This window comes from Capsicum annuum, chromosome 3, assembly GCF_002878395.1.
Source record: "Capsicum annuum cultivar UCD-10X-F1 chromosome 3, UCD10Xv1.1, whole genome shotgun sequence".
In the NCBI taxonomy this organism is placed as follows: Eukaryota; Viridiplantae; Streptophyta; class Magnoliopsida; order Solanales; family Solanaceae; genus Capsicum; species Capsicum annuum.
In genome coordinates, this window is record NC_061113.1 from 71552295 (window position 1) to 71561057 (window position 8763).

General features: G+C 32.2%; 2 pseudogenes; both read left to right on the forward strand.

The window, feature by feature from the left end:
- The first annotated feature begins 1228 nt into the window (after window positions 1-1228).
- On the forward strand, window positions 1229-2269 carry LOC124896535 (annotated as a pseudogene).
- Window positions 2270-2432: 163 nt separating this feature from the next.
- Window positions 2433-8531, forward strand: LOC107865357 (annotated as a pseudogene).
- Window positions 8532-8763: the final 232 nt, after the last annotated feature.

The following is an 8763-nucleotide window of genomic DNA, read 5'->3' on the forward strand; positions in this document are numbered from 1 at the left end:
ATATAGTGATAATTTGATTCTTCGTTGCCTTAGTAAATAGGAGAGAAAATCGAATTTAATTTTTTGTTTTTACAAAAACTTTACAGAAAAAAAAATAGAAGTAAACTTGTGACATGTTCACTAAAAAAGAATTCCTTTGTAGCCAATCATTTATTAAAAAAATTGATAAGCTTAACACAAAAGCAGAAAAAAATATAATAGTAACTTGTTCCTGGGCATCTACCATTATACCCATAATGATTGGTCACACTATTGCTATCCATAATTAAAAAGAGCATTTTCCTATTTATATAACGGATAGTATTGTAGGCCATAAATTGGGAGCATTTGCACCTACATTAAATTTTAGTGGTCATGAAAAAAGCGATAATAGATCTCGTTCTTAACTTTAATATTAATAAAAAAAACTAGATGCTTATGATTCAGGAGGAGGAGGAAAATCTTATGTTAAATAAGAAAAAAATGGAAGTATATGCTTTAGGTCCACATATATCTATGTCTGTTGACAAAGCAAGATGATTAATTGGTCAAATCCGCAGATGTTCCTATGAGGAAACACTTATGATACTAGAACTCATGCCCTATCGAGCATGTTATCCCATTTTGAAATTGGTTTATTCAGCAGCAGTAAATGCTAGTTACAATATGGGTTTCAGCCAAACCAATTTAGTCATTAGAAAAGCTGAAGCCAATGGAGGTACTACGGTGAATAAAAGCAATGAAAAAGGCTATTGAATTAATAGAACAAGCAGATACAAAAGGAAGTTCAAATACAAATTGTTGGGCGTATCGACAGAAAATAAATTGCACGTGTCGAATGGATCAGAGAAGGTAGGGTTCCCCTACAAACGATTCGAGCTAAAATTGATTATTGCTCTTATACAGTTCGCACTATCTATGGATTATTGGGCATCAAAAATTGGATATTTCTAGACGAGGAATAATTTTACTACTTGTCTTTCCCCTTTATCCAATGATTGGACAAAAAAGACCAATTCATTCTTTTTCTAATCAATCAAGGGGAACATTTCGAATTCTTAATTCTATAAGGTTGAATAAAAATTTGATTGACAATTTGATATAATTGTTATGCTTAGTGTGTGACTTATTTGTTTTCTTAGGGTTAGGATTAAAATGACCAGCCCTCATAGTATGAACTAAAAACTATAGAAACTGTCAAGATATGATCTAAAGAACAGTTGGATACAAAATTATCTATTTTAGAAATATGAAGTAAATAGTAGATCTTTTAGCCCCTTATCGTCATAGAGGAAAAATCAGACTATTCGAGGAGCTGATGTGGGCAAAACAGTACTCATTATGGAATTGATTAACAACATTTCTAAAGCTTACGGGGGCATAGCCATATTTGGCAGAGTGGGTGAACGTACTCGGGAAGGAAATGATCTTTACATGGAAATTAAAGAATCCAGAGTGATTAATGAAGAAAATATTACAGAATCAAAAGTGGCCCTAGTTTATGGTCAAATGAATGAACCACCAAGAGCTCGTATGAGAGTTTGTTTGACTACCCTAACTATGGAAAAATATTTCTTAGATGTTAATGAGCAATACGTACTTCTATTTATTGAAAATATCTTCCGTTTTGTCTAAGCAGGATCTGAAGTATCAGCCTTATTAGGTAGAATGCCTTCTGTTGTGGGTTATCAACTGACCCTAAGTACTAAAATGGGTTCTTTACAAGAAAGAATTACTTCTACCAAAGAAGGGTCCATAACCTCTATTCAAGCAGTTTATGTACTCGCAGATGATTTAACCGACCTTGCTCCAGCTACTACATTTGCACATTTAGATGCTACTACTGTACTATCAAGAGGATTGTCTACCAAAGGTATTTATCCAGTAGTAGATCCTTTAGATTCAACATCAACAATGGTTAAACCTCGGATCGTTGGTGAGGAACATTTAGAAACCGCCCAATAAGTTAAGCAAACTTTACTATGTTACAAAGAACTTTAGGACATTATAGCTATCCTTGGATTGGATGAATTATCAGAAGAGGATTGTTTACTCGTAGCTAGAGTGCACAAAATACCAAGCATTTCTTATGACAACCCTTTTTCATAGCAGAAGTGTATACCGGTTCTCCAGGGAAATATGTTGGTCTAGAAGAAATAATTTGAGGATTTCAATTGATCCTTTCTAGAGTATTAGATGGTCTTCCTGAATAAGCCTTTTATTTGGTAGGTAATATGAAGCTACCGCGAAGGCTATGAACTTAGAAATGGAAAGAAATTTGAAGAAATGACCTTAAATCTTAGTGTACTAACTCCTAATCGAATTATTTGGGATTCAAAAGTAGAAGAAATCGTGTTATCAACTAATTGTGGTCAAATTGGAATTTTACCGAATCTTGCCCCTATTGCCACAACTGTAGCTATAGGGATTTTGCAAATACGCGTTAACAACCAATGGTTAACGATAGCTTTGATAGGTGGTTTTGCTAGAATAGGCAATAATGATATCACTATTTTAGTAAATAATATGGAGAAGGGTAGGGACATTGATCCACAAAAAGATCAGCAAACTCTTGAAATAGTAGAAGCTAATGTGAAAAAGGTTGAAAGAAGGAGAAAAAATTAAGGCAAATCTAGCTCTCCGATGATCTAGAACAAGGGTGGAGGCTATCAACCTGATTTCATAACTAGATAGTACTTCTAGTTAGTACGTTCGAATAATAAAAAGTTCTCTTTTTAATCCTATTTAGATTCTATCGGGTGAATAAAATCAATTATAATCAAACTGAAGCCAATTCTGATGCAAAAATTCAAATTTAAAAATGAAATAAAAAAGATACAAAATCAAAAAATAAATATCACTAAAGGTGGATTGTAAACCTTATTAGATACCATTAACTCTGGTATCTAATAAGTTTTACCTACTATTGGATTTGAACCAATGACTCCCGTCGTATGAAAGCAGTACTCTAACCACTGAGTTAAGTAGGTCATTTATCATTCCAAAGAGAACCAAAAGAAACCCACCTTGTCAATGGATTATAAATATCATATTACTTATAAGCAATACTAATCTAAAGAATACCACTCAAAGAGATCAAAGATTGTTGATGTTTGATCATGGCATATTTATCTTGATAAGAGTTTATCTACATGATAAAATATGTATCACAAGCACTAAAGGCTATAGCTCAGTTGGTAGATAAACTTATTTAAATGCGCACTAATGTTTATTGAGGGAGTTCATCATATAATCACAAAAATCGATCTTGTTGAGAAATCGAAGTCTTACTCCATAACTTTGAGGGAACCATAGCCTGACAAAGGGTTAGGTCCAATTTGGACGTACATTTAGGTAGTGCCATACAGACTCCATCATTGATTTGAGATCTTGATAAGGTGTATACTCAGTCTATTCAATGGTAGGCATAATGAGTAGTAGGACCTCAAAAAAATCTCTTTTCGTCATATGAACTTTAAGGTGTATGAAGTTTCATATTTGATTTTTTTAAGTAGAAATGATAGATACTTCATTTAAATTAGGTTTATTTAGTCCAGAGACACAGACCTATGTCAAGATAATCCCACCTTTGAAACACTTTGGTAATGCTCCCAAATAATGAATCACAGCATATAGAGCCACTTCCTTATCTTTTTTCTGTCAAGAAAATAAATGGCAGAAATATCAGTTAATGAAAGAGGCCAATGCAAAAAGATACATAGTGGATGTTTGAAACATTTTAAATCATTTTAATAATAATAATTTTAATCTATTTTACCGAGAAGGTCTATGGTTCAAGTCTATATAGCCCTATAAAATTAAAATATAAAAAAATTGTATAATATTTATTTCATCATTATTATTTCTTGCTAGTAACTAAGTGAAATTCAACTATTCCTATAAGTTTACTCACGACAATCATTTAAGTTAAAGCAGATGAAAGAAAAAATGCATATCAATGGATCTAATCGATATTTATTTTTTCAATTGCAGATAAACAAACCAACCTTTCGTCATTAATCTTCAAAGGTGAATTACACATTCATATCCATTATAAAATAATTAGTGAGACCCTGTTTCTTTTGATATCCCCAATCTTATTGAATTTTGAAAGTCAAATCATTCATGGGCCTAGTGAAATGAAAAACTAAAAAGAGGATTTCACAAAGATTTAGGAATGGACTGCTGTATTTGTGCACAAGCTAAAGTTTTTTGAAAAACGAATATCTTTGGTCACTTTCATTATCAAATTGGCTTTTCCTTTATGTACCTTAGTTGCCTCGACCTAGCGAAGCACAACACAATAAAGGTAGTCTTCTTTTTCTGTATTCAACCAAAAAAAACCCCTCCATCTAGATTCGAATCCTAATACTATTATTAAATAATAATAAAATAATAAAAGGAATATACCAACACAAGATCTTCTAAATCTTGAGATGGAAGTTCTTATACATTCTCTTCTATTTGATCACTTATTCCATTCTATATCACTAAATCACTAAGAAAAAAATGAAAATAAAAACCTCCTGATTCTATTAATACAAAAAAATAGAAATATATAAAGAATTTCTAATTAAAGAAGAACTAAGATAATTAATTAATTTAGAATTCCCCATCTTTAGTTTAGAGAAAAACAAAAGAGAAAGAGGAGAATTTGTATAAGAGTAATATATAGTTAGAAGGTTCTACTAACTAAATAAAATGGAAATAAGTATAATGGAAATAAAATCGGATTCTAGTCGATGAATCTTGCAATGAGTTATTCCCTAAATAAACTAATAAACAAAGCCAAACTAGGCGGTTCGACAAAAATGAATTCTTGTATTGACTAATATAGTTATGGATGGCTTGGTAATTCCAATTCAAATCGGCCAATCTAATCCGGTATATTTTCCACATTCATAGGAGTGCATTTACGTTTTGCTTTATGAATCATGGGAAGAATTGCTCAAATACCCGTGAGTGAGGCTTATTTGGGCCATGTTGTAAATGCCCTAGCTAAACCTATTGATGGTAGAGGTGAAATTTTAGCTTCTGAATTTTAATTAATTGAATCTGCCACCTCGAGTATTATTTTGCATCATTCTGTATATGAGCCTCTTCAAACTAGGCTTATTGCTATTGATTCGATGATCCCTATAGGACGTGTTTAGCGAGAGTTAATTAATGGGGAAAGACAAACCAGTAAACTAGTAGTAGTCACAGACACCATTCTCAATCAACAAGGTCAAAATGTAATACGTGTTTATGTAGCTATTGGGCAAAAACTGTCTTTTGTGGCCCAGGTAGTAATGACTTTATAGGAAAGAGGAGTGATTGAATACACTATTATGGTGGCCAAAATGGTGGATTCCCCTGCAACATTACAATAACTTGCTCCTTATAGAGGAGCATCTTGGCTGAATATTTTATATATGGTGAATGACACACTTTAATCATTTACGATGATCTCTGTAATACCCTAAATTTTTGGGCTAGTCTATGAACTGTTATTCTTACGTGTATAAGTTATTATCCAAGTGATTGTCATATGAATAAAAGTGTCATGATCTTTATACTAGTGTGTAGAATGCTCATGAGGTTAAAAATATTCATAGAAATCATTTAGAGCTAAGTTGAGATAAGATCCTTTGATTCAACCAAAATTCGATATTCGATTCTAGAAGGTTCTATTTCAAAAGTTTATAACATTTTATATAAATAGAATTTTTCATCTCAAGACCCACTAAATTATAGGTAATGGAATTATCTTTCCAACGATATTGATTTCGCCAAAATCCGATATCCGAGCTAAAAGTTATGGCCATTTTCATGATAGAGGCAGTAGCATTGGGCGATTAGTATGCGACGCATGCCCTATCGCACGTACCCAATTTCCAGGTTCTGTTTTCATGTTTTTAAGGGAAAAAATATCCTTTACTTCACCCAAGCTCATCTATAATAGATAATTAAAGCCTTAGGGAGCATTATTTGTCCGTTTACTCATCATTTCTCTCCAAGCCTCCCTCAAGAACAAACCCTAATCCCCATTTAAAAAATTCAAGCTTTCATTACAATACCTTCAAGAAAAACCATGAATTTGGTTCACTAATCCAATAATCTCAAGAAGAAGATTCAAGAACACCATTAGAGAATCAAAAGTTCAAGATTTTACATTCACTTCCTCCTAGGAAATCCAAGATTTGAACTTTCTCATCCAAGATCATCAATTAAGGTATGCGGGGTTTCAATAAGGACAATTCTTTTGTTCTTGTGTCCAAAACTTATTTCAACTTATAAATTACTGAATTTTATGTGATTTTCCATGAAATTGAAGTTAGGGTTTATACCCAATTTATATTATTTGAAGATTATAAGTTTACAAGTGATTGAATATTGAATTCATGACTATTTTTATGTATTTATGTGTGTAACACAATTTTCTAGATTTTTGAAAGTGAGTTTAAGTGTGATATTGAGATTCTTGATTTTATTATTTTGATAGTGTTGAAGTATTTTCAAGAAGCATATTGATTTGGATGTTTTTCTATGATTTTGAATGTTTATATATGAGTTCTAAATTAGGATTCATGCCCATTATCACTATTTACAAGATTTTGAGTTTTTGAGAGATGTTGAAGATAAATTTCATGATTTTGTTTATATTTTTATGAGCATTTTTTAAATTTCCAGATTTTAATATGATTTATGAATGTTTATGTTATCAAGCATGAATTTTAAGATGTTTTAACATGAGTTTGAAGCATGAGCTTTAATTTCTAAGATTGAGTTTTAATATTTCAAGAAGCTAATGTTTTTACCATGCTTTGATAAGAAAGACTTGATCTTTTGATCCTAAGCTAAGATAAGGAATCCACATTATTCATATAGTTCATGATTTATAGCAAATAGATGCGTAATTGTTTTTTATTATAAACCCTTATGCTATTTTAAGGTGGATTTCCTAAAAGTTCTGAGCCTACTTATGGGAGTACTATTTAGCACCGAGTTGGGTATGATTCCAAGGTCTCATGCCCAAGAACTACATCCCACCATAGGATTGAGATTTACGGACCCGAAGCCGAGATAGTGATCACTAAAGGTAAGGTTCTATTTCTATGACAAGGGTAGAATAGCACTCCCCAATGTGTGTAAGATGTTGGACTCGATATTAGCTCACATGTTTTATGTCGGTTAGAGGAAACTCCCAATCCCAAAGTTACAAAGTTCTAAAGTCCCAAAATTCTATAATATCAAGTCTTTTAAGTCCTCAAGTTTCAAAAGAAGTCTCCTATTCTCCTCAAGATAAAAGCATGAGTTTTGAGGGTTATTGTTTTGAGATCTCTTCCATTTGCAAGTTTGGAGAATAAGAGGAGAATAATGATTTTAAAAACTAAGTTTAATGACTCACGAGATTTATACTATATGTTTCATGATTTATGATTTATGAGATTTATATTTCAGATTTATTCAAGCTATGTAAGACATTTATATTAGCATGCATGATTTCTATAAAGAGTGATGATATTATTTAACTATTGCATACACCCCTATATACTCAGTACTTTCTCAAAGTACTAATCCACGTATATGTCTATCTGCTACATTATCTCATAATGTAGGTACAATTTGTAGTGCATATACCATATTCAGTCAATTCGCAGCTTCCAGTCAGCAAGTGATGAGTCCCTTTAATTCAAGGGCATGAGTTAGTTGTACAGTTAGAGATGTATTATAATTTCTTTATTCGGTCATATTGAGTTGGGATAGTTGGGAGTCCTGGCCCAGCTACCTATAGTCAGTACTAGTAGAGGCTTCATAGACAGTCAGTAGTGTTAATGTATTTAATTTTAGTTTTTTTTTGTAAACAGCAGAGTTGTAATCTTATAAATTCAAATTTGTATTGATTCAGTTCATTAAAGTTTTGTGTTTTTGCTGATTTTGTTCAGATTTGTAATTTTATTCAGTTGCTTATAAATATTCCAGTAGAAGGGTTAGATTGGGATCACTTGTGACCCTAAGCATTGTGTGATATCTCGGGACCCATTTTTGGGGTGTTACAATCTCTCCAAAAAAAGTGCAAGCTTATTACCAAATGTCTCTTCTATTACGAAGATCGCCCGATCGTGAAGCTTATCCAGGAGATATTTTATATTTACATTCACGCTTTTTGGAAAGATCCACTAATTAAGTTCTTGTTTAGGTGAAAGAAATATGAATGCCTTACCAATAGTTGAAACTCAATCAGGAGATATTTCAGCTTAATTCCTACTAATGTAATTTCCATTACTGATGGACAATTCTACTTATCCGCTGACTTATTAAATTCTGGAATTAGAACTACTATTAATATGGGCATCTCCATTTCCAGAGTGGGGTCCACAGCTCAAATAAAATCCATGAAACAAGTAGCTGGTAAATTAAAATTAGAACTAGTGTAATTCTCATAATTAGAAGCCTTTACACAATTTGCTTTTGTTCTCGATAAAGCTACTCAGAATCAATTGGCAAGAGGTCATTGATTACATAAATTGCTCAAACAATCCCAATCGGCTCTTCTTATGGTAGCATAGCAATTTTTTTTATTTGGGTTCAAATACCCATGGATTCGATGTTTTCTTACTGGCATCATATAATTTAGAAAAGACTAGTTTTCGCGAAACTTCTTGTTCATATATCTCATCAAAAGGTATTATTCTACAATGTCTGTCTAGCATAATCTCTGCTAACCCTAGTCAACATTTAAATATCTATCCTACATTATTTCGTGAAGGTACTCCTAATGGGTTAAAGACCATATCAATG